This window comes from Ambystoma mexicanum, chromosome 13, assembly GCF_040938575.1.
Source record: "Ambystoma mexicanum isolate Mex_15411 chromosome 13, UKY_AmexF1_1, whole genome shotgun sequence".
Classification (NCBI taxonomy): Eukaryota; Metazoa; Chordata; class Amphibia; order Caudata; family Ambystomatidae; genus Ambystoma; species Ambystoma mexicanum.
Genome location: NC_090938.1, coordinates 454,648,772 through 454,675,185, shown reverse-complemented (window position 1 = coordinate 454,675,185; position 26,414 = coordinate 454,648,772). Strand labels below are relative to the sequence as shown.

The 26,414-nt window shown below is 48.2% G+C and overlaps 1 long non-coding RNA gene across 2 annotated transcripts in view; it reads left to right on the top strand.

The window, feature by feature from the left end:
* Positions 1-10,093: 10,093 nt before the first annotated feature.
* Positions 10,094-26,414, top strand: part of LOC138520622 (uncharacterized) — a 126,608-nt gene continuing 110,287 nt past the window's right edge. For both annotated transcript variants that reach the window (XR_011282818.1, XR_011282817.1), the window contains exons 1-3: positions 10,094-10,285; positions 23,451-23,523; positions 23,620-23,673. This is a non-coding gene — a long non-coding RNA (uncharacterized lncRNA). The remainder of the gene's footprint in view (positions 10,286-23,450; positions 23,524-23,619; positions 23,674-26,414) is intronic.

The following is a 26,414-nucleotide window of genomic DNA, read 5'->3' as shown; positions in this document are numbered from 1 at the left end:
CTATCCAACCCCTCTGACGAAGTCTGAAAAGAAAAAGTTCAAGAAGTATCTCCTGGTCTCCAATCAGGCCTGCCCATCGCTGACACCTATGTAGATACTTCTTCCAGGCAGACTATCGCTGACATCCTCTTTGTTGTCCCTTCGCGGGACCTTTGGATTCCCCTTATGGTCTCTGTGCTCTGCCCTTTCCATTCCTCTCCCATTATTGGTGTAGGTATTCTTGGTATCCTTCCTGTCCTCTAGGGATCTCATTAATGTCAACTTAAATGGCACTGTCATGGCCCAGGGCTCTCAGCCCAATCGCTGACTTCTTTAAAGGTGTCTACCCTCTCTCATCAACTCCCTCACCTCTCCTGCTACTCCTCCTTCTGCCACCCCTCGGGCCCCTCTACCACCTCTGATGGCTGGACCAAACTCTGGTACCCCTCCTCTGAAGACTTTCAAAAGTGGCAACATACTCCACTTAGCTACCCTCAACTCTTGCTCTGCTGTCAAACATGCCTCTGACATTTGCCACCTCCTTGAAGACCTCGACCTAGACGTCCTCACTCTCACCGAGACATGGTTCACTGCTAGCTCTGTCACATGTTTTGACACTCTCCTCACTGAGGGGTACACGATCCTCTCTAAGCCCAGGCATAACTGTCCCGGGGAGGAGTTGCCCTGATCTTCCCTGAGTGGGTCTCTGCTACTATCATATCCCTGCAGGCCTACTCCTCTTTCCAATGCCTTATCTGCATGATTGATGTCTCTCCCGGCCTCTCTCTGAATCTGGCCACCATCTACGGGCCCCCTAGCCAGGTCTCCCACTTCCTCTCTGAAAGGGTTGACCTCACCTCTTCTCTCCTTGCCTCCTCCTCTAAGATGTCAACATTCACCTCAACTCACCTAATGCTGCCTCTGGGCTCTTCGGCAACCTCTGTGACTCTCTTTACCTCTCCATTCTTCCCTCTGGGCTGACACAATTGGCCGATCACACCTTGGATGATCTCATCTTTTCAGACATCACCAGCTCCAACCCTCTCAATACTTCTCTCTTCTGGTCTGATCATGCTCGTCTGTCCTCTCATCAGGACCTTCTAAGCTCCCAGCTGCATTGCCAACCTCCTTCTCTGTCATTCGACCTATGAAGCGAGTGTCAGTTGCCACTTTTGCTGCCATCTTCACTCTCCATTTTACGCCTGCCACTGACTCTCACTCAGACACAGCCCTTAATAACCTTCAACTCTCCCGCTCCAACACTCTGATCATCCTTGCCCCTGTCATGAAGATCCGCATCAAACCTACCTCCAAGTGCAAATCCTGGAATGACTTCCGACCTGGCCGCTCTTAAACGCAAGTCCAGAGTGGCTGAGTGGAAGTGGCAGGCATCAAGCACATTCTCTGACAAACTGGCCTGCCTCCTGCTCCAAAGGCAATACAGACTCTCCATCTGCTCTAAGAAGAGGGCCTATATCCAAGCATGCATCTCTGCGGCCACAAACAACGTGACTTAACTTTTCAAAATCTGGAAGGATCTCACCAACCGTACTGCAGTCTCCACTTCTCCTCTGCCTTCCCTTGCACTCTGCACTTCTCTGGCCTCTCACTTCATTTCTAAACCTCGGGACATCTTGTCGTCACTCTACTCTACTCCTCACTCTTCTCCCTCACCTGTTCTCAGGCCTCCTTGGCCCTCCTCACCCCTCCCCTCCTACTCTCCTCTTTTTCTCCCATAACACCTGATGAGATTTCTAGACAAGTCTGCTCTATTAAAGTCTCCTCCAAAAAGGTTTTCCCCTTCTCCTCCAGAACTATCAAGGACAACATTGTCTCCCTTGCTCTGGCTTTGGCCGATTTCTGCAATCACTCCTTTGCCACTGGATCCTTCCCCCTCACTCCTCAAGCACACCCTTGTGCATCCTCTCCTCAAAAAGCCTTCTGCCGACCCTTCCTGTCCGGCAAACTACCGCTGTATCTCCATTACCCCCTTCCTGGGCAAACTCTTGGAGAAGCTGGCCTGAATCTGTTGGTTGTCTCCACGACCACCATTCTGGCTTCAGAGCTGCTAGAGGCATGGAAACTGCTCTCCTGAACACCCGTGAAGACCTGCTCTCTAATCTCAATTCCAGATCTTCTGTTCTCATACTTCTTGACCTTTCCTCTGCCTTTGATAGGGTCAAGCATGTCAACCTTGCTCTGGACTTCCCAGGTTCAACTGGGTGCTTTTCTCTCCACCATCTCACTCTCAATCTGCAGAGTCCCCCAGGCTCTATCCTCTCGACATGGCCTTTCAACAAATACCTGGCTGCTATAGCCCATCTGATCCCCACCTTCTCTCCTAACTTCCACTGTGATGCGGATGACATGCAGCTCTCCTTCAAGCTTCCCTCCTCTGCCTCCTCCTCTTCCTCTCTCATTCCTGACTGCTGTTCTGCTATTCAGGCATAGCACACTGCTAACGATCACTGTCTTAATGCCAGTAAAACAGAGATCCTTCTCATTGGAACCCCGCTCCCTCTTTCCATCCCACACTCTGGCCGCCCTCCATGGGCTCTCCCCTCACCCTCCTGTGAGGCAAAAATCCCTGCTGTCATCTTCAACTCCTCTCTTTCCTTCTCTCCTCACATCACAGACATTGCCAAGAAGGCCCACTTTCAGCTGCACAGCCTCAGAGGCATTCTCCCTTTCCTCACCTTCCCCCGAAAGTCAATGTCTCCAGACCTCTGGTCCTCTCCAGGCTGGACTACTGCACCAGCCTCTTACTTTATCTGCCTAACTCCTCCCTTCACCCCCTAATCTAGAATTGGAATGCAAGACTTATCCTTGGCCTCAAGACCACAGACCGTATCTCCCCAAACCCTAGAATTGTTCCACTGGCTCCCAGTTGCTGTGAGGATCAAGTTCAAGACCATCATCCACAAGGCATTCTGGGGCTTGGGACCCCTCTATATTCAACTCTCTCTCCATAAATAGCTCCCTGCTAGAACCCTTCAGTTGTCTAGCTCTAACTCTCTGCAGATCAGACACTTTTCCAAGCAGAGGGTGGGGTGCGGGTGTTGGGGGAGGGGAAGATCACTCTCCACCACAGGTGTCACCCTCTGGAATGGCCTACCTGCCTCTCTCAGACTTGAGCCGGATCTCCTAAAGTCCAAAAATTCCGGAAGCTTCTCAAGACCTTCCTTTTCTCTTCTCCCTTCCCTGCTAATGTCCATGTCCACCGTCCTGTCTGAAAAACCTATTTCCTCCCTTGCACTTATAACTAAACTAAAGAAGTGGTATCTCTCCTTGGTCCAGAAGAATAATTCCCTTCATCTAGACAGTGGGATATAGTTCCAATGGTTAGGCGGGACTGTTTCTGAGGGAATGACTCCCTTACCCAGCTTGAAATCCCTTTTCAAAAGCACAAAACAAAGTTCCAGGTTGGAAGCTCCAAAATAGTAACATTCTCAACAGGTACAGTTCCAGTTCAGAACATCACCATTGTTCATGGCTCATAGGTTCTTCACCATTGGGTTATTGGAAAAACCCTCCTCTCTCCAAGTAGCTTGCCTCTTGATTTATTACCACCAGGGGGAATGGTTCCCTTCACCCTGGACTAGGTGCTCCAGGAGAATGACTCCCTTCCCCTGGTCTTTTTTGGGCTCAATTTCACAATTCTCAATACCAGGTGGAATCTCTCCCTTCCCTTTGCCCTTTGCAGGCTTCTCATGGCAGTTCAAAGTTGCTGGAGGAATGACTCCCTCCCACTGGCCTTTATAAGATGTCTTAAGGCAGTTCAGAATGCCAGGGGGAATTACTCCCTTCCCCTGGCCTTTTTCAGGCTTTTCAGTATACTTCACAATTCACAGGTCCAGAAGGAATTTCTCTCTTCCTCTGGCCATTCTTTAAATCTCAGGGCCTTTGGGTATTCTTCTTCTCCCAAGCTCCACTAACTTGGTTTACTCTCCATCCAAGTATGGTTTGTTTCTCTTGATAGTTTTTCATGAGGATGATCTCTCACCAGGTATCTTTTGTTCTCTAAGATTTGGTTTGCCCCACAGGGGCAAGGAAGATCTCTCCACTCTTCCTCCCTCGATTGTCAAGAGTCCTCAGGATTCCCCAGCACCTTCCTGGGCACCCTCTGCATACCTTTTGGCTTGGTTTGCGGGGCCTCCAGTATCTTCTGGTGTCTGTGGTTCGCCTTGGCTTCCCCTTTGCTCTTGCAATCCATTCTCGTGCTGTGGGGGCTTTGCCACACTGGTCTCTCCCCAAACGTCGGGTCTCTTGCAGACCGCTTGGTTCCCTGCTCCTCTGGTTCTCCAACCTTCTAGTAAGCTTTTCTTTCTTCCATCTATCTTGGACGCCAAGTTTCTGCTGCACATGTCCTTGTCTGCTGCGTCTGCCATCAGAGCTGCTCCGCTCCCCTGTTTTGAAGATACTTCAGGGCCAGAATGACACCGGAGGTCGTCCATTCATACGTTTTAAGTTGTGGTTTGCGCTGTTTCTTTTTTTTAGCAACTGGACCGCTGCTCTAGTTGTTTCCCGTGTTGATCTTCAGTGCTCTGCAATTCTCCCTCGTCCCAACATTACCATTGTGATTCTTCACTGGGTCATATGGATTCTTCTTCATTCCAGTCATTGAGTTTGTGTCAAATGTGTAGTCCGCACGCTCTTCCTCGTCTCAGTACTTTTCTGGAAGGAAATTCAGTTTCCTATTTTATACATGCACATGGAAGTGTGAGGTACTGAAGTAACAAGAGTGTCTGAGGAGGGTGAGAGAGAGTGTGGTGCTCAGTGTGCATATCATGTTTTCCCTGGATAGGCATCCCTAGTCCCATAGGGTGGGATCCTTCCCCATGAGATCCTCCTACTGAGTACACCACCCAGGGCGTCATGGCAAGGGGCTCCCCTCAGGGGAGAAAGGATGACATCCAAATCCTTTTCCACGCCAGGCATCAGGTGAGCGTCGCTTCCCCTGCCCTCTGAGGCAACTTTGTTAATAGTTTTCACCCCTGCAGCCCGGCGTTTGCTTTCCCCAACTCCCTCTCTCCCCACCATGCCTTTGTCCCGCCTCCAGGGAAGCCCCCGGACACTGATTGGTGCGTTGGTCCCATTGGTTTGCAATAAGGGTCTTGCCCTCTGCAAGCAAGCTCCCTGTGCGTTTTCCACCCCAGGCATCAGGTGAGCATCGCTTCTCCTGCCCTCTGAGGCAACTTTGTCAATTATTTGCACCCCTGCGGCCCAGCATTTGCTTTCCCCAACTCCCTATTTCCCCACCGTACCTCTGTCCTGCCTCCAGGCCTGCCCCCAGACACTTATTGGTGCGTTGGCCCCATCTTTTTGCAACAAGGGTCTTGCCCTCTGCAAGCAAGCTCCCTGTACTTTTTCCACCCCAGGCATCAGGTGAGAGTCACTTCCCCTGCCCTCTGAGGCATCTTTGTCCATTGTCTGCGGCCCAGCGTTTGCTTTCCCTGACTCCCTCTCTCCCCTCCGTACTTTGTCCTGCCTCCAGGCCTGGCCCTGGACTCTGATTGGTGTGTTTGTCCCATTGGTTTGCAACGAGGGTCTAGCCCTCTGCAACCAAGCTCTCTGTACCTTTTCCACCCTCAACCTCCTCAACAAAGCAGGGGCTGCTTCACACTCTGGGCTGGCCTGGACCAGCACCTATACACAATGCCCATGATGACCATGCGGAGGCAGGGCCACACTGTGCAGTGCACTAGGTAAAAGATGTAATTATGTTTTTTTAGTCAAACCTTAAGTCTTTCACAATGCACAGAATCAAGGGGGTGGTGCCAAATGTAGCAGCCACAAGTGGGGACTGGTGAACTTTTCAACTGGAGAGACAAAGATATTTGCCACTAATATGCAAGACCAACTGAACGTAGCGATGGAGCCCAAACTTACCAACGTGGATTCAGGGGTGTTCTCCCAGAGAACATTTTTGGAATAGTCGTTTAAATTGGGGGAATTATACAGCACACAACATGTAAAAAATTGGGTAAAAAAAACAAGACTGTTTGCAATTGGATTGAAAAAATCCAAAAGATGCAAGTCATCAAGAGCACATATATGCATTTCCCAACACATTTTCATGCCTTTGCCCTCACAATATGCCAGTATAACTAATATTTTACGCTGGCTTTGCCCATACACTTCCATTCTGGCTGAACCAATAAATGTCAGTTTTCCCATGTAAGAACATACTCATGTTTGCTTCGTGCATAATACTAGTAAAGATACTATAGGAAAACATGTCCAAACAGCTCTGTCAATATATGCCAGACCCCCACTTAAGGATATACTCCTGTTGGTTTGGACATTAAAAATGCCATGCCACAGTAAGAATACATGTCAAAACTGGCTCCAATGTACAACAGTCTCGACATGTAATAATACTTATAATGCTTGCTTTATGCAATGTAATGTAATAGGGCATTTGTATAGCACCTATTACCATTGGAATGTCTCAAAGCGCTGTAGGTGAACGCCCTCAGAGGACCGAAGCCTGTGGAGTGGGAGATTAGTCAGAGGAGAATAAAATGCCTGTGTGCCTTTTAGCCAATACAAAGGTAGGTAGGGGTGACCAAGTCCCTGCTAGCGACCCACATCGAGCTGGCTTGTGGATGGGTGCTGTGAGGTTGTAGGGAATAAGTGCTGGAAGAGGTTTGGTGCTGGGCATGCTGCAGTGAGAATGTATTGTGGTAATGTTGTGGGAAGATTGGGTGTTGGGGAGCTGGGGTGAGGGGTGGGTGATTTGGGTGGTGGGGATGCAGTAATACCTCTCAATCTATTGACTCCACAAGATGTCTGAATGTGGGATGGGTGATCCCATTAAAGTCAATGGAAGCTAATGCATTTTTACTGTTGGTAAAGAATTTCTTAGGCGGGTGAGTCTATTGAAGTTTATGGAGGGCATGTGAAGTGTTGGGAGAGTGAAAAGGTGTCCAAGGTAGATGTCACAATAAAAAAGAGGGAGAGTCGTATGTGTAAAGACTGATAGGGGGTGTCTGTACTTCTGCTCTCTATATGGTAGAGGAGAGGAACAGAGGACCACAGCCAAGATTCTCTATAAGGTAGCAATGCACGAGCAATCAAGGCCTAGCCTCTCAGGAGGTGATGCAGGCTGGTTCTTAAGTACAGTGTAGTCCCCGAACCCCCACAAAGGAATGTCCACACACTGTATTACTGAAAACACAGTCTTTATATAATTAATATTCAAAGGTATGTACACAATCACAATAACGCACTTTGTAATCGGAAGTCAACAATGATAAATATATACAATTCTAAAGTGGTACCACCAATGTTATCGAATCTCATTAAAGTGCATCAACTGTACGGTTAAAATGTCACACAGATCAATAACGAGGAAACCAGCAATAGAGATAGGAAGGAACGCAAGATGGTTGAAACAATAGGCAGAATGCCGACCCCTACGCTAGGCACAGTTCTGTGTGGAGATCCCCCCACCTGGGCAACCTGTAAATAAGATATATAGCACAAGCCCAGTCCATATATTGTTCAATAGTCTTAGTTCCTCCTATTAAGGTTTTACACCCCCAATGTACCTGGTGGAGTAGAGTTCTCCGAAGATGTATTGACCAATCCTTCTTGAGTGACTCCCTTTAAAGCAGGAGCCACGGATTGTCGAGAGGCATAAAAGGAACTCTGCGTTCGGTGTCAGGGAACCGACGGCCCTTCTTGAGTGCCCTCCCTTTAAGGCAGGAGTCACGGATCGTCGAACGTCCAACGGCGAACAGGTTGAACTACGGCAGTGAAGTGGCAGCTTCGTTCCTAGCGGTGCTCGTCGACAACAGAGTGTTGGCGTCCTGCAAGGAAGAGGCGTGCGGGGCACCTCGTTGACGATAGTTCTGGACCGCAAAGAGATGATGAAGAACTGTGGCCCAGCAAGGGCGTCGAGTCGTCGGTGTCTCTGTGGTCCTTAGGTGGCGGGAAACCCACCGGCGGATGCTCCTCGGCGCGTCGAAGGTCAGGCCTTCTCCAGCGGGATAAAGCGGGAGATGATGCAGACGAGAGCGTCCAATGATCAAAATGAAGTTCTTAGGCAAACGGGAGCACGGCAGCTCCGGTCGGTGACGGCGGTCATCGACGGTGCCAGACAACAGTCCGGGTGCTTCTCTCGGGTCGGCAGCCTGTCGAAGGTCTGTCTACCAGGGAGCTTTGACAAAGATCAGCTGGTGCACGATGGTCCCTCGTAGCTCGGGAAGAGGGCGCCTTACCAGGTCCTCTCTGGGTCAATCCTTGGAGGCACAGCAGCTTTCAGATTGTGAAGGAGAGCAACAGCAATTCTTCTCGTCCAGCAGGGCTTCAAGGTCAAGCTTCAGTTACTCCAGTTACTGTTCGTAGTGGACTTCAGCTTCTGAACACGATTCCTAACAGTGAGAGGTCCCCAGATATACTTTTGATCTCCCATTCATTCCGCTGGGTCACACTCAAGCATCCAATCACGACTACGGCATTCATGCAGGCAGGCAGCCAATCAGGCGCACGAGGTATTCAGGCCATCTACTTCTCTCCAGACACTCAAAACAAGTTATGTGTATTGGGACAAGTACCGAGCCATTCAACACTCCAAGCTGCATTCATACTGGTTTCAGGCAGGGCTTTCTCAGTCATTGTGTCAACCACCAGTTACTAGAAATCCACAACACAGAATGCATATTCATCACACACTCTATTCACCCAGGTCCCACCCACAGGAGGTACCCACAACATACATCACTGGGAAGGCTCCAGCTAGTCTGGCCGGGCCTTCACAATAACACCATATATGGTACTTCCATCCAACAGCCAGTCAGGGGGAAGGGACAGAGTCAGGGCTTCCTAGGACTTTGGGAAAACAAGGTAATAGGTAATAGAAAGCAAGAGGCCACAGGGGCCTTTTTGTTTTCCATCAGGAATCAACTGATCCCAATGGCAGGGCCGGGGTATCCCAACATGGAGGATACTCCGCGCACCTGTCAAATTCAGCATGGAGCTGCCACCAGCCCATACCCTGCTCTGCGGGCCACCCACAGGCGCCCATAAACATACACTAGGGGCACAGGGTTGTACCCCCCACCCATGGGTGCCATAAGGGTATCCCACAGGTCCGTTCACCAAACCAAAAGAGAGAAAGCTGCACCGCCAGGAGTCCCACATGAACTCCTGCGTGGAAAACACAACATAACTCAGGATAAAAAGCAGTAAAGGACAAGGATACGGAGGCCCTGTCCCTCCGATGCATTTCCAGCATCACAGTATGTGCTGGGTTTACTTTGGGTGGTGGGGTGATTTTGAGGTGGTAGAGTAGGTTGAGTGGTGGGTGTGCTATGATTCCCTCCCGGGAGGAAGGAGGCTGGAGTTGTCTCCCAAAGAGTTTTTCATTTTAATAATTACACTTACATGCCAACATGCTCCATTCCATTTGGAAGATGCATTTCCAGGCCTGGTTCAAATCTTGCATTCTGGGATTTGTGGTCCCAGACTGTCCAATAATACATTTGGGACTACAAGTCACAGAATGCAATGTTAAAATCAGGACTGGACAAACATCTCCCAAATGGTATGGGGCATGTTGGAAGCTACAGCATGTTTTCAGAAGAAATTACACAAAAGCCATAGAATATGCATGCAATCGCACCAACAGTCACTCAACCTGCTGAGTTTCTTTTCCAGATGTGGGTCGTGATCATGAGTTAATTATATATCAATATTCTTTAGTGACCTGAAAGAAAAAAAAAGTCAAATCCTTTGTTTTCAAATGTTCACTTTTAATGCCATAATTGCTGAGAAAATACATTGTATAATTGCATATGATGTGCTCTAAAATAAATACAGAAGCTAATTGCCATTTCCATAATACATTACTGCCCAGTTACACTTTACGTTTTCTCTGCATGTAGAAAGGTGATCATGAAGGTGCATCAATACATTGTTTGTTTAAACAGTTTGCTGACTTTATTTTCAAACCACGTGCAGCTTTGAATGCATTGGAGATAGATAGAATGCTTGCAAAGTGAACATGTCCAATTGTCCGTGATGCTTCTGAACTTTAAAGCAGACAGCACCATTTGCGCATGTCCCATCGCCTTCCAAGTTCCGGCAGCTCCCGGCATACCCCACGGTTTTCAGCAGTTCCGGGCGCGCTTTGTTTGTAATCTCCAAATCAGAAGATGTGTCTTTGTCGCGCATCATGAAGCATGTCTGTTCGTTTAAAAATAGAATCAGGTGCCAGCTGGAACTGCAGAGAGCTTTTCAGAGCCTTTACAGCAGAAAGGCTTTGAAGAATGAGATCAGAGTTGGTGGCACTTGTAAATGGGTAAGGCTAAGGCTTTGAATTAATTGTGAAAGCCAATGTGCCCGGGGAGCTGTTGGGATTGAGAACCCTTTTGCAAGATTGTTTGGCTGAGAGAATGGAGTGCATGGATACGTCAGTGCTGGGGGTGGGGGTATTTTACTAAGTAGAGTCTGGTGCTGGGAGAGTTGGGTGAATGCTGGTGGAGGGGTCCTTGTGTGAGTGGCAGTTGAAAAGGAAGGGTGTGGGGTAGTTGGGGAAGAATGGGGCTGCTGGGAGAGAAGGAGGGCTTTTGGGGGAGCAGGAGGCCAGCAGGGCAGTTGGAGGGAGCAGGAGGGCAGTTGGTGGGGAAGAAGGGCAGTTGGGGAAGAGGAGGGCAGTTGAAGGAGAGGGCCAGTTGTGGGTGAAGGAGGGGTGAGGGTTGTTGGGGAGCAGCTGCGGTGGCTGGCAAATAAGGAAGAAGAAAGCAGTTAGGGAAGAAGGGGCAGTTGAGGGAGAAGAGGCAGTTTGGAGAAGAAGGAATGGGCAATCGGGTGAGAAGGGGCACTTGACGGAGAAGGGGTCAGGGTAGCTGGGGAAGAAAGACAGCTGTTAGGGAGATTGGGCAGTTGGGAAGATCAGGCAGTTGAGAGAAGGGGTACAGTTGTGAGAGAAGGGGATGGGGCAGTTGAGGGATTGGGGGCGAAGGACGGATGGTGATTGTTGGGGGAGAAGCTGGGGTGGTGGCAAATGAGGAAGAGGGTAGTTAGGGGAGAAGGTGCTGGATGGCTGTTGGGTGAGAAGGTGGTGGGGGCAATTGAAGGAGAAGGGGCAGTTGGGGAGAAGGTGTGGGGCAATTGAGGGAGAAGGGGTAGTGACTGTTGTGGAGAAGGTGGTGGGGGCTTCTGGGGAGAAGGTGGTGGGGAGCAGGGGGTGGGGGCAGTTAGGGAAAAGGGGTGGGGGCAGTTGGGGGAGAAGGGACAGTTTGGAGAAGAAGGGATGGGCACTTGTGTGAGAAGGGGCATTTGGAGGAAAAGCAGTAGGGGCAGCTGGGGAAGACAAGACAGCTGTTGTGGAGATGGAGCATTTGGTAGTGGATGGGGCAGTTGGGTGTGGATGGGGCAGTTGGGGGGGGGAGGGGACAGTTAAGGGAGTGGGGTCAGTTGGGGGGTGAAGGAGGAGTTGGGGTAGTTGGGGAGAAGTGGGTGGGGGCAGTTGAGGGTGTGGTGGAAATTGGGGTAGAAGGGGTTGGGGCGGTTGAGGGAGAAGGAGATGAGGAGCTGTTGTGGGAGACGGGGTAGTGTGGGGAAGAAGGGATGGGGACTGGGGTGAGAAGGGGCAGCTGGAGAGAAGGAGGGGTTGGGGGCAACTGAGGGAGAAGGGGCAGGGTACTATTTGGGGGATGAGGCGGTTGGGGAGAAGGGGTGGGGCTGCTGCAGTAGAAATGTTAGTTTGGGTAAGAAGGAATTGGCAATTGGAGGAGAAGAGATGGGGCAGCTAGGGAAGAAAGGCAGCTGCGGGGGGAGATGGGGCAGTTGGGGGGGTGACAGTTGAGGGAGAAGGGGTGGAGATGCATTTGAGTGAGAAGGAGGGTTGGGGTAGAGAGCGCTGGGGCTAGTTGGGGTTGAAGAGGGGTTTGGGGAGGCAGTTGAACGAGAAGGTAGCAGTTGGAGAATAATGATGATGTGTTATTTATGTAGCGCTTTCTCCAAAGCAATTTACATACATGTTTACATACAAAATCATCTAACCGAAGTTGGTACTCATTTATCGACCTCAGAAGTATGAAAAGCTGAGTTTGCCTTGCCAGGATTCGAAACGTAAACCTGCAGATCACACATAAATTGCAGCAACTAGTGCTCAACCCGTTGAGCTGTCTTACCAGGGAAGTTGGAGAAGGGGGACAGTTGTGAGATAAGGAGGTTGGGGCAGTTGGGGGAGAATGGGAGGTATTTGGGGGAGAATGTGGGTCTGTTGGTGAAGTGGTTTGGGGGAGATGGGGCTGGAGACTCTTGGGGGAGAAGTGGAGTAGGTGGGCCTTTGGCAGAGAACCTGTGTGAGGGAGGATATGGGGGGAGGGGGCAGTTGGAGAGAAGGAGTTGAGGGCCTTGTCGGGGAACATTTGGGGAGGAGTGGCAGGGTACTTGGTGAGAGGAAGAACACTGGTTAGGTGGAGGCTCCAAGAGAAGGAATTAGCAGAACAGAGAGGGGTGCTTCACTTATGTTAGAAATGTTTTTACATCCCTTAAAAAACGTTTGCAGGCGATCCATCTGCTAAGAGTTTGATGAAAAAAATATCCCTCTCTAGCTCCACCCAGTCAAATGAATTTGCATCGGGCCAGCCTTACTTTCAAAATCAAATTATTCAAAATCTGCAGGACTCTAAAGTTTCCCATGGCCAGGCTTAAGAAGGCCATCCAGTTTTGTTTTATTCACGTTGTATTCTGACTTTTTTGTTTTTTAAATTTCCAATTTGAAATGTAGGGAAGCTGCAAGTCCCAGAATTCAAAGCAAAAACACGACTGCATGGCCTTCTCGCAGATGGCCACAAGAAATCTGAGAGCTCTGAATCCGCCATTTATTCACCCAGAGTAAAATAATAAAAGTATGTATGTATGGGCATTGCTGCCAAGATTTATAGTTCTATGTATATCTCAAGCAAGTTCTGCTTTCCCCCATTGCATCCAGCGACTTGTAGTTTAATTTCACAAATTGTAAGCATGGGTCTACACATTGCAGTATGCAATGGGGAAACCTGGACCGGCTCGAGGTGTCACTCTCCATGTTACTGGGGAGCTTGGCAGCTATGTATGTGTGATATACTACAGAGTGCTTTAAAAGGGTGGGAAAAGTGCATGTAGTGAGAGATTTAAGTGGGCCAGGGCTCAGCCATGGTGGGCTCAAAAATTGATTGGTTGCTCGATCCTTTTCTATTAATCTAACCTTGTGCATATCCCGCTCTCCATTTTTGTAGTTCTCTTCTTGTCCCACTTTTTATGTGCATGTCTGTGTCTCCCTCAATTTGCCATACTCTCCATACATCACGACTCCAGTCATGTTTTCAGCCCCTCTTTAAGTGTGTGTGTGTGTGTGTGTGTGAGAGAGACTAAAGAAAATCAAATCTATTAGCGCGCATGATAAATTGATGGTGTGCGAGGCACCAGGCATGCAGGGATTGTAGTTGGGAGCTGGCTATATGATAGGTTTGCATGTGAAAATATGGAGTAGGCAGCAAATGTATTGTATTCTACTTGTCATTTATATAGTGCCTTTTAACCTTATTATGGTCCCAATGTGTTGTTAGCGGGTACGCCCTCAGAGTACTGAAGTCTAGAGTGTTGGAGGTCACAGAGTAAGATTAGGATGCATGTGTGTATTTGTCCAAATAAGGCTTAGCAGGACTGGCCATGCTCCGGTAGAGAGCAACCAGGTGGTCAGGCATGTGGATGGGTGCTGAGTGAAGACAGGAGGTGGTGTGAGTGCTAGAGACTCGCTATGTGTTCAGCGTGCCCAAATTTGTCATAGGTCTGTGCTGCATTCTGGTGTCAGAGGTGTTGAGGCATAGTCGGTGGAGAATTATGTGAACAGCACGACCACATTTTATCATAGTACTTGCTGTCTTCTGATGTGCGTGGGTAGCTATGCCTGTGGCCAGTGTCCACTGGAATGGTGTGTTATACGTAGCTAGTTGAGTTCAATGGATATTTGTTGTTTGTGCAGCTGCACAGATAATTGGCTTCTTCTGTCGATTCTTGCATGGCTGTAAAGGTATCTTTAAAGTAGTTATGGAGGCTAAGGTAGGCCCAGGCATATGGCACTGGTGGTATTTATTTTATTTATCATTTGTCGGCGTGCAATAAGCCCTTGTGCATCTAGGCAGTAGTTATAGGCAGTAAGCGATTTTACATAAATAACAGACAAGTTAGCGAGTGGTGAAGGACATTAATTGAATAAGTAGGTCTTTAAATGTTTCCGGAACAGAGTTGTAGGATGGTTCTGCCCTTCGGGCAGGAGGGAGCGAGTTCCAAAGTGCAGGAGCAGAGACAGGAAATCTGGAGCCACCGGCTTTGGATCGCTTGAACCTGGGATTAGACAGGTGGTTGCAGTAGGTGGCTCGAGTTAGTCTAGTGGAAGTGGATCTGGATACCCTTTTTAGGAAGGAGGGGGCATTGTTGGAGAGGCAGCAGTGTGTAATGGTGATAATTTTGAACTGTATTCTTTCTCTGACGAGGAGCCAGTGTGCCTCTTTCCTTACCGTGAAGACCTGGTCGTGTTTGTTGAAGCCGAGGGCAGCTTGGAGGACATTGTTCTGTATGGTTTGCTGCTTGTTGAGGTTTTTCTCAGAGGTGCCCCCTCAAGGAGTGCATTACAGTAATCCAGCTTAGACCGGATAGCGCAAGCAATATTGAGGCAATTGCTGGTGGATAGGAAGGGCCTACTTGCATTGATACGTTTTGTGGCATACACTGCTGAAGAGGCGATGGCATTGACGTGGCTTGACATACTCAAGGTGGAGTCTAGGTGGAAGCTGAGCATTTTGATGTTTGACAGGAGAGAAGTGGATGGTGTGGTTGTCAATGTTAAAAGATTGGTTGTCTGGGCTTAGTTTGACGAGGTGGGCTGGGTTGCCTACGAGGAGGAGTTCTGTTTTTTCATCATTAAGGAGCAGTTGGTGGCTGGCCATCCAGGTTTGAATGATTTCATAGAGTGTTCACTTTCTGAAAGTCCAGGTGGTAGCCTCCGGATAGAGAGATGAGCATCTGAGTGTCATCAGCATAGTTTGTGCACTTGATGCTGAGTGAGTTCAGATGATTGAAGAGAGGCTTGGTATATACATTGTAGAGAGTGGGTGAGACGCATGTAGATGTTGTCGGGTAGAGAAGTGGTTGTCAGAGCAGACTCTGGAATTGCGGTCGGTAAAGAATAAGGCAATCTAGTCAGTGGCAGCTATCTAAGGATGCAGAGCTAGTGAGGTGGTGGCAGATGGTGGAATGGTCAGCCAGGTTGAATGCAGCAGACAGTTCAAGGAGTATGAGGAGGACAAGGTTGCCAGAGTCTCTGGAATCATCGAGCTGGTTCTTGAGATCTAGTAGTAAGGTTTTCCATGCCATGTCTGGGGCGGAAGCCAGATTAGAGAGGGCTAAGGATGTGGTTTTGCTCGAGGTGTTTCTGAATTTGGATGTAGACAGCCTGGTTGATGATTTTTAGCAGGAGGGGGACGCTGGTGTTGGGCCGGTAGTTGCTTGCAATAGCTGGGTCAAGTGAATGCGGATTAAGGAGGGGTAAGATCCAGCATTCTTTTAGTGACATGGGGACTGAGCCAGAGGCAAGGGAGGTGTTTATGATGGCAGTGATTAGCACAAGTAGGAAGTCGGTGCATTCTTTGAGTGGTGGAGAACAGGTGCCTCCTGCAGCAGGAGGGTTTGAGGCCTTTTAGGATGTTAGTGATTTTGCTTCAGTGACTGAGTGGAAATTGAAGAGGGGAATATAGATTGGATTTTGTTTTGTAGTAGAGTGATTTTTGCCTAGAAGAGCATTCTGCTTGACGTTGTAACACCAGGCGTCTTCTTTGATGACCATGGGTGGGGGAGACACAGGCGATTCCAGTTTGCGTAGTATACTGAAAGGTTTGCAGGAGTTTGATCAGCATTCTTGATCTGAGTGCTGTAGGCAGATGCCTTAGCATTTTGGATAGCTTTTGTGTGAATCCTAGAGTGGGTCTTAAAGCAGGATTTGTTTTTTGCTGAGGGGAGTTTACACCAAATGGCCGCGATGGCACATTTCTTGGAATGCAAGTTGTGTAGATTGGGGGAACCATGGGCTAGTGCGCTTGGAACATTTGGGCATGTGTCCTTTGAGGGGGCCAGGTGTGTTGATGGCTTTTAGGCAGAATCCTGTGCAGTACCCTTTGGGAACACTACACACAATTAAGACTACAGGTGTCGGTACAATTTCACCTTTGGTACAAGCTGGTACTACACAGTAATGTGGTACCAGTGGCTGAGCAGCCAGACTTATCTCAAGAGCATAGTGAGCAGTAGCATGAGTTATACAATTGACCAATAATTACAGTGATTCAAGTAGACATTAACTCAAGGTTTTTTGGTAAAAAGAATATACATTTATTTACACATTGGTTCAGAAAATATTACACTAGCAAAAGCAGCTCTATAGCAAGTATACTACACAACACCACCAATAAATTACTGAACAAGTTCAGCTCCCTTGAAGTGGGAGCAAATTGGCACTTCAGTGATTTCCAAAAGGGTTGAAAAGAAAAGGTTAGAAGAAGTCAAGGCACAAATACTCTCTTAGGCAGGGCAAAGGTGTTTAGTTCACTACAACCAGCAATTCAATTCAATTCAATAGGCCTGGGCCAAAGTTAGAGAATAGCACAGTTCTGGTAGTAATCAATTAAGTCTTTGCCACGGTTTTTAGAAGAATTTGGTCAGGCGAAAAGTTAGACAAATGTTTAGGGAAGGACAAGCCTTCAAAGAGGGGAAAGTTTCACAAACTTTCTCTGTAGCCGAAAATATTTCCGGACCGTGTTTGCACAGTACCTTTTGAATGAAGAAAAATCTGTAGCTGAGGCAGTTGTTCCTGGCAGTTCCTGCAGGTCTCGCAGTTCCTGTGCTTCAGTCATGGGGAGGTTCCTGCTCTGCCCAGGGAAGAGGCCATAAGCTTGGCTAGGACGTCGGTTTAAGGTGCGAGTGCCTTAAAGACCACAAACTGGTGTCCTTCCCACTGGCTATCTGGTTTTCCACAGCACTCTGTAGAAAATTCGACCAGGAGGGGGCGGTTTCCAGGCGGCTTGCGAATTGGTTGTTCCCACCAAACTCAAGGGAAGAAGTTAACCTTGAAGGGCTACTCTGTCGATGGAGTATCAGGCAATTCGGACCTGCAGAAGGGCTTCACCGGTCGTCCAGGAGTTGCAGCAGTCCTCTTCCTTCAGCTCATCTTCGATTCTTTCGTTCCAGTGGTCGACTCTGCTTTCCAAGTCCCAGAGAGCTGCTTTTAAACAGTTTTCCCCCATTCATTCCAGCCTGACTGTCACTCACCCAGCAGGGTGGCTGTCCTTGCCAGACAGCCAGCCGGCCAATCACGCCAGGGTGTATTTAGTCTTCCTAGGAGACTAAGCACAGGGAGTTTTCGGGCACCTCCCTCACATCCTGTCCACCCAGACACTTAGGCGCCAGAGGTGGGCTTCAGTGCTGAAGCCCGCCAAAGGCCAACGAACAAAGGGCCCAAACCTGATTTGGCGCGCAGAGTTAAAGACAAGAAGGACCGTTTCTAAAAGAAATGGCGAAAAATGTCAACCAGAGTCTATTTTTACAGATAGGTCTTGGGCGCCATATTGAAAAACATGGCTGACCCAATTTTTAGCTACCGTTGTTCGTGGTCTGGAAAAATCATGGTAGTTTTATCTAAACCACTGGCACCAACCATTTAAAGTAGGGTAACATTTGATTGTTACATGAGTGTTTTGACTAAGGGCATGGTAAGCAACACCTCCAGCACTCTCTAGGAAGATGTGTGTGCTAGGTCAGTAATTTTAAAGAGACTAGCAAAGTCAATTTAACTTTACATGCTCTGGGACACAGTAGTCTGCCCCAGAGAAGGTATTTAAACCATAGGGAGTATGGATGCCACCCCTGAGCCACTGCACTAAAGGTGCTGTGTGACACACAAGAAAAAGATGATGCCTATGGAGTTGTTTAAATCTCCATAACCAAAGAACACAAAAGTAAAACACACCAGACATACATGAAAGAGTGGGGAAAAAAGGCTCCCACTCTTTCCAGGTAAAAAATCAAATCCTAGGAATCCAGCAAAGTTGCTGGGGGTCTTAAAAGGTAAGGGAAATTGGCACATTCTTGAGAATGCTCCCTAACCATGGCTGATGCAAGGGAGGTGTTGTGGTAGTTAACTGGGACAACTACATCATAGGTATTGAGTGGGGAATAGTTATGCATGCATCTTGAGATGATCTTGGGGGGTCAGGTGGGAAGGGAGATAGGTTCACTTTGTGGGGGGATGGTGAATGCAATTATATGGTGGTCTGACCATGCACAAGGGGTGTTGGAGAGGACCACAGTGTCACAATTGTGGTCAAGTAGTCCATCAAGTGTGCACCAATGAGTGTGTGTGGGGCTGAGTTTTGGGAGTAGCCAGAGGTGGAACTGGTATGGGATGCAGCATCCTTGTCAAGGGGGTCAGCATAGCCGAGGTTGAGGTCACCCAGGGCAATTCTTTTGGAATTAGGATTGATATTGCCCAAGAGAAACTGAGTCAGGTCGTCCTCCAAGGTGGTGGTGGGTCCAGGTGGGCGGAAGATAATATGCAGCATGTTAGTGGAAATGGGAATCAGTGATAGCTGAGCTGTGAGTGAGAGGCAGTTTGGGGGGGGTAGAAGGTAGTCTGCGGATGGAGAGTGTGTCTTTATAGATGATGACAACTACGCCCTCTTTCTGCGTGAATCTGTCATTTCAGAGGATTGCATAGTTGGGAGGTATAACAATGGAGAGGGCAGGGCCAGCGACATCAAGGAGCCAAGTTTCATTAATAGCTAAAATGCCTAGGTTGGTGACCTCAATGATATTGAGAATGTCTGCATGAGCAGTAAGTGAGCATGCATTGATTAAGGCACATTGGATACTAGATGGAGGAGTGGGGGTATAGTGGAGGGTGGTTAGGGGTGTTGGTGAGTTGAGGGTGCATGATGGGAATGCACGGCACAGTGGTTTGAGAGCTCATGCGGTTGTTACGAGTGAGGAGGGAGGGAGGGGGGAAGCATGGCTGTGAGGTGCAAGTTGAGATCTGTCAGAGGTGATCGGCTCCATTATGGGGCTGAGCGAGTGCAGTGGGAATCGTGGTGTTGGTGGCTAGGAGAGCTATTGTGGGTGGTATATCTGATGGAGGCTTCTTGGGGTTAGGGCAGTCTGCTCGGTCTGGGGCCCCAGTGGGTGTGGGTGGTTGTGTGATGCTGGTGGGGTTTGGGCAGAAGGGAAGAGTTAAGCACGGGGGTGGAGGAGCAGATGGAGGGAAGGAAGTATGTAGGGTGAGGGGAATATAAGGGGCGCAGCTGAGGTGGAGCACTCCTCTCATACTTGGGTACACACTATCAACAATCCGCTTACCTGGTGTCTGGAACCAACCATGCTTTGACCGGCTAAAATGGGTGTAGGCCATGGGGGAAATCCTGTGGGGAGGGTCGGCTGCACCATCCAGTTTGTGGCACTATTCAGGTGATTGCTGGTAGGCAGCTTGTTGTGTAGCTGGGTAGGCATCGTACTATGCAGGCTATGTTGGGCGGCTGGGGCGGGTGGTAGGGAGGCTAATGGCCAACATCAACAGGGACGGATGGTGTTTTATGGCATCAAAGGGTGTGGGCAAACCGGATCCATTCGTCCTGGAGGCTGGTATATGCAGGCAGTAAATCCGCTTTGGTTTTGGGGTGGTTTATCAGCAGGCAGCTTGGATCCATGCAGTAGATGGAGTGAAGTATTTGGAGATTTCTGGTTACTTATTACTGGTGGGGGACATTATGGCTAAAGGTGTTGTGTAGCAGCAGTGACATTTTATTTATAGTAGCAGTGATAGTGTGTGACAATGGTGGTGCAGACACAGGGATGGGGTGAGGGAAAAACTGAAGCACAGCCATATCAGAAGTGAGGACTAGTATTTTGTATTCCCTGTTGCAGCAGTGTGGCATAATAAAGATTTTGAATGATTTCCCTTTCTCAGGCCTCAGTAGAGACGCTGAGAACAGTGGCATTCATTCCGAATAGATAAGTTAAATGGTATCCAGCTGCAGGCCCTTTGAGGAACAAGATTGGAATGCGAACGGCAGAGCAAGGACAGGACTGCAGCCTTCCCGAAGGACAAATCCATGGGAGTCCGGTTAGAGGTCTTGAGCTGCCAACATGTTGGGTTTAGATTTAGGATGCTAGTGCCTCTCCGCACCCTGCCGAGAAAATGCCCATCTAATTTGAACTACCAGGCAGCTAGGGAATAGTGTACAGAAATGCATAAGTATTAGATTGATTAATGTGGTCACTGAGAAATCGGGGGGTTTGCCACAGGTGACCAACAGTTTAGGGGGGTGAGGATCAGAACATCCCATGATTTTTGATGCGAAAAGCAGGTAGTGATGCCTACAAATTAGTTAATTGATGGGTGGGGCATTGCTGGGGCACCTGCTTGCTTGGTATCAAGAGAAGCGTATTGCTATTACAAAGTGCCAATTTGACCTTTGAGTTGCCCACTGAGATCATGCTATAACCAGGTGCACACCATGTGACTTGGCCGATGGGGTGGGTAACATCCAGGTAACTCGCCAGCCTAAACCGGGGGACGGTAACTCTCAGGGTAGAAACTGAGCAAAGGTTCAGAGTTGGTATATAGGGGTAAAATTTCACCTGCCGGAGGCCTGGGCCTTTCCCGTAGAAGGCAAGGTGGACCACGCAGAAAGCCTTAAATTTAATTCGCTTTGCAACCGGGAGCCAATATAGTTTTCCCCGAATCGCTGTTATGGAACAGAACCGGGAAGCACCCACTGCCGGTCGGGCTGCTGAGTTTTGCAACACTTGCAGCCGCTGAAGAAGGTATGCTGGCTGATCTAGGTAAAGAGCATTGCAGTAATTTGGTAAACCTGCAGTGAGAGAGGACACAACCAAAGAGCGAAGATGAGAAGGAAGATAGGGAAACACTTTTCCCTAAGGATACAGAGTTTAAAGTGAACTGACAGACAGACCGCGCTGACCTGCCTCTGCATAGATAGGGACTCAGAGAGCTTAACCCCCAGGTTCTTCACCACCACAGAGGACCAAGTACAGATGGCCAAAATGCCATAGACTATCGCGCAGGAGCCAAAAATGGACCTACAATTAGTGCCTCCGTCTTCTCGCCATTAAGGCAAAGACAGTTTTTACCCATCCAAAGATGGATAGCCAACAGGCAAGAGCCGCAGCGTTCCGCCGAGGCAGGATGGCATAGGTCTAGTCTCACCAGGATCTGGGTGTCATCAGCATAAGAAAAACACTGAAACCCAAAAGAATGAATCAGCTTGACTAGTGGCTGAATATATAAATTGAAAAGAAGAGGAGAAGGAATAGAACCCTGAGGCACCCCACAGGTGAGGGGCTTCTCAATCGAAACAAACGGAAGAAGTGAAAGGGACTTGGAATCACCAGTTAGAAAAGACACACACCAATCCAGGCCTGAGCCCGAGACCCCGGCCACGGACAGCCGTTCCAGCAAGATGTCATGGACCTTCTGATACTTGTTCCTTTTTGTCCACAAAATAAACCCTGTTGTCCTTGCAAAGTGGTGCACCAAGCCTTTTTCCTTAGAGGAGTGTTTTTATTGTCTGGTTGTGTGGAGGTCTCGCCTTACAGTGTTTTTTATTTAAATGTGATTATTTTAGCCTAACATAGCAATCTATCAAAAGCACTAATCAAACACAGACTGATTTTACCCTGTTTTGGCACCAGTAGTGTAAAGTATAATAGTTGGCAGGCTTTTGAAACTCCCCAATTTTTGAAGAAAGGGCACAGTGAAATAAAATGATGTGCATAGGATCACACACTTTGGTTAAGCATTGAAGATGGGATTGTAACCCACATTGCAATTCATGCACTTGCCCACATATCTTCTGAGCTCCTGTTGGTCGACATATTTAAGTTTTGGGTTTCAGGAATACATTCTGTTTAGTTTATTGTAGAGTACTCACATAATTTGTAAAGGAACCAGGCAATGTATGCATCCATAAAGAAACCTGTTCAGCCAAGTATCATTCCAACTTAATTTTACACATTCTGAATGGAATCCTAAAAGTTTCAGAATGCAAGGCTGAAATATCTCTTTTAAACAACTTTACTTTCAAATACAAAATGGAATACGTTTTGTGATGGTCGCTTGCCTAAAAGTAATTGTTTGACACAACGTAAAGCTTCTTATAAACATGGTGTTAAAGACATTTGAATATCCAGATAAATTAAAACCCTTTCTGTCAAACGAAAAGCCATCATAGGTATAAACTAGGCTTTAAAGTGAAGTTTGTTGTGTTGCTGTTTGTCATTGCCCAGCAAGAAGTGCCATTTCTTTGGTAGATAAATGAATTGGTTTGTGGTCTTTCAGGCTGTCTTCTATCACTCTTGAAAATGTTATACAACGAGGCAGGGAAGTGATGTGTGTTTTGATGTATTTCTTGCTCTACATCTGGTGGTCACTGCATATCTTTGCTGCTCTGTGCCTTTCTTTGTGATCTGTGTGTTGCTATCTGGTTGCTTGTGGCTCTTTTGAGTGTTTCACTCAACATCTGATTATTTCTATTTTTTTCAGTCTCTGGTGCTGCCTCTGCTCTGCATTTGTTCATCTGTGTGGTAGCAGTTGTCATTCCTTTTTAGTTGTAGCTGTTAGTTGGTGCTGTTAAATGTTGCATATAATCCAATACAATTGTCATCAGAAAGGAAGATAAGGGAGAGATGAGATGAGATATTAGGTGTGACACATAGTAGATGATAGAGGGACTCCAATGAAGGGAAAAGCATGAGTGTACACTGGAATACTGAGAACAGAGCTCAGGAGACGGTAGAAGGAAACCTGTGGGATGGCATGTCATAGAAACACATGCACATTCTACAGGATATTTGGGAGAGGTGCAGAGAAAGTGGCGAAACTGCAAGGTGGATGAGTGATGCAGAGATATGAGCAGCAAAATGGTAATTGCACAGCTGAGCCAAGTACGAATGAAACTGAATGGTGTACTTTTCCGCCAGCACAGTGCTGATTACAATATGTATGTCTGCTTTGCTGTTATCCCAGCTTGAGAGTGAGCCTCAAAGTTTGCTGACATAAGCGACTTGGCAGCAGATGTTTTGGAGGATGTCTAGAGCAGCGTGGCTGCAGAGACCACTGAATACAGTAGGGGGAGTTACTGTACTGTACGCATGACTACTGGCAATGCAGGTCTGTGTCCACCGTAGTTGTTCTGGTAGTCACCTCCTGCATCCTATTAGCTCCTCTTCCGTAATCCTAATGGCCTCCAAAAAGTAAATGTGGACACCAACCGCTGTCCTCTGAAATGATGAACCCGTATAGCCAAGCCACTACTGGATGAAGTGCCATCGTCCTTTGAGCTTTGTTGGAAGATAGAAGTATGTTAAGTATCATGGAATACAAACTAATGTATTCATTTTTGCCTCCACAGGTTCCAAATCCCATATGTTTATTGACCATCAAAGAGATGTCCGTGTTGCAAATTCAAGCTGCACCCAATCCAAGTACAATTTCTTTAACACTTTTCCTCACTTAAATTACTTAAATGTCCCATGCAGCTGCAGAGTGAAAAACATGTCTTTTATTTGTGTTTCCTGTAGGTTAAATAGAAGACCAGCCAGCAAAGGACACTCTTGTTGACCATCACATCTTTGGTATGTTTAAAATAATGTATCTTTACCCCTATACCATTGGCATTACAATTAAACTCGGATTTAGGTACTAAACTTAGCATCTCTTGTCTTCCATCCATACAACCCCATGTAATTGCACCACTGTTCTGTGCGCTGATAGACAGTCACTCATCCACACATTCACCCATGCTGGGGCAGGGGAAGTAGATTGGTGCCATGGTACTGTTTTTGTGTCTGCATGCGCACTGTGTGGTGTGTGTACATTTATTTGTTCATGTCTGTGTCCTTATTTGGTCATGTATGTATTATCTGTTTTTTAGATGTCTGTGTGTGTGTACATCTCTTATTTGCTGGCATCATTGATATGATATGGCATTTATAACGCGCTTGTACACAAGTGTTTCTAGGCACCAGAAGACAAGGGGGAAGACATAGGGAGGACAAGACAATCATACTAAGCCTTGTGTCATTCGGATCGGGTAAGTGCGACAATAGAAGTGCAAGGGGAGGGAAATTGGGGAAGTGCAAGATAGTGGAAAATGGGGACGTATGATCAGGGCAGCATGGCTCTGAGGAAGTGAAGCCAGGGCAGTGCAGCTCTAGGTAAGTGCAAGGAGGGAGGGGGGCTGTAGGGGTAACAGTTACAGCCCCTAAGTGCGTGGTAGGCCAGGAGACAGTGCACAGAAGACTGGTCGTGGAGGAGCCTGGTACCCTTTGAGGCTCTGAGGGAACCAAGCAATCAGTTGGCGCAGCAGACAGGTAAGTTATCAAGGGAGCAATAAAGGGAAGGCAGAGGAGAAATGGATGGCCTTGAGCTGCTTCCGGAACTTCAGGTGGTTCGGCTCAAGTTTGAGAGAAGTGTCTAACCCTCAAAGTTAGTTAACGGCGCCAAGGGCTCTAGAAGGAAGGTATTTCGGAAGATCGAGTTGGATATAGTGTGGGACCCGGTCCAGAAAGACTTGATGACAATGTAGAGGGTCTTGAACCTGATCCTTGCCTTTAGCCAGTGGAGAGATTTCAGGGCTGGAGAGATACGGTCCCTGGGTTTAAGGCCTAGGATAAGTCTTGTCGTCCTGTTCTGGATTAGTTACAGGGGGCAAAAAGTAAAGGTAGGCAGATTGAGAAAGAGGCTATTGCAGTAGTCCAGCCTGGAGAGAACCAGGACTCTGGAGACAGTGAGCTTCTAGGGGAAGTTGAGGAAAGGTAGAATACCTCTGATGAGGTGAAGCAGGAAGTGGGCCTTTTTGGTAAGGTCCATGATGTGAGTAGAGAAGGAGAGAGTGGAGTCGAAGATGACGCCAAGTTTATTTGGCTCACAGGAAGGTGATGGTAGAGGGCCCTGGAAGGCGGCTAGAGTGAGGGAGGGAAAGTAGGAGCAGGCGTCCCAATAAGAAGGATCTACGTCTTACTAGCATTAAGGCAAAGATTGTTGAAGGCACACCAATCCTGAATCATGGATAGAAAGTCAAGAATGAGTGAGGGAGGAGAGGAGGCTGATGGAAGCCTGAAGGAGAGATGAGTGACATTTGCATAACACAAAGTTAGAAGAGGAGGTAGAGATCAGATAGGCCTAGGTTCACAGTCTGTTGATCAGGGTAGCGGGACTGATCGGTTTGAAAGGAAAGGTCAAGGAGGACGAGGAAAGAGGGAGACGTGGAATCGAGGTTAGAAAGCAGATCTTCACAGGTGTTCAGTCGAGCAGTTTCCGTACCTCTGGATGCTCTGAAGCCAGACTGATGGTCATGGAGGCAGCCAACAGAAAGGAGTGATTGAAATGGGTGATAATTTGGCCTAGAGGTAGAATCGGCGGAAAGCTTTTTTAGGAGGGGGTGCACAAGGGAGTGCTTGAACAGAGAGGGGAAAGATCAAGTGACGAAAGAGTGATTACAGAAATCGGCCAAGGCTGGAGCGAGGGTGGCAATGTGGTCCTTGATGGTTCTGGAGGAGCTGGGGCGCACCTATTTCAATGACACTTTCATAGATCGGACTTGTCTAGAGACATTTTTGGATGTTGTCAGATTGAGGAGGAAAAAGGAAGAGGATAGGGAGAGGCGGCCGCCCAACGGGGGCCTGAGGGCGGTGGAGGAAAGCGAGGACTGGAGTTTTAGTGGTGAAATGAGAAGCCAGAGCCATACAGAAGACATAGGAGGGAACAGGAGAGGTGGAGACTGCAGTAGGACTATCCAGCTCCTTGCATATTTTAATGACTTCAGCTGTGTTTTTAGAGGCCGTAGAGATGCAGGCTTGGATGTGCACCCTCTTCTTAGAAAGGACAGAGTCTGTATTGCCTTTGGAGCAGTCGGTTGGTCACTTTGTCAGAGGATGCACCCGAATCCCTCAAATTCCTCTCAGCCACCCTGCACTTGTGTTTCAGGGCGGCGAGGTTGGAGTCGTACTGAGAGTTGCACGTGGAGGTAGGCTTCAGGTGGATTCTCATGACAGGGCAAGGATGTCAACAGTGTTGGCAATAGAAAGATGCAGGATAGAGAGGGCTGTGTCAGAGTGCGAATCAGCTGCAGGAGTAGGAGGAGCAGAGAAAGTAGAGGCAAAGGCGTCCACTGACACTTGATTGATGGGCCGAATGACCGAGAAGGAAGGTGACTGTGCTGAGGTAGGCTTCGCTTGAGGGGGAAGAAGTTTCGGGTGAGAGGAGAGCAGAAAGCGGTCAGTCTAAGAGAGAGGAGTAGTGAGAGGGTTAGATAGGGGGATGTCTGAGGAGATGAGAACATCCAATGTGTGTCCAGCAGAGTGTCGGACCAGAG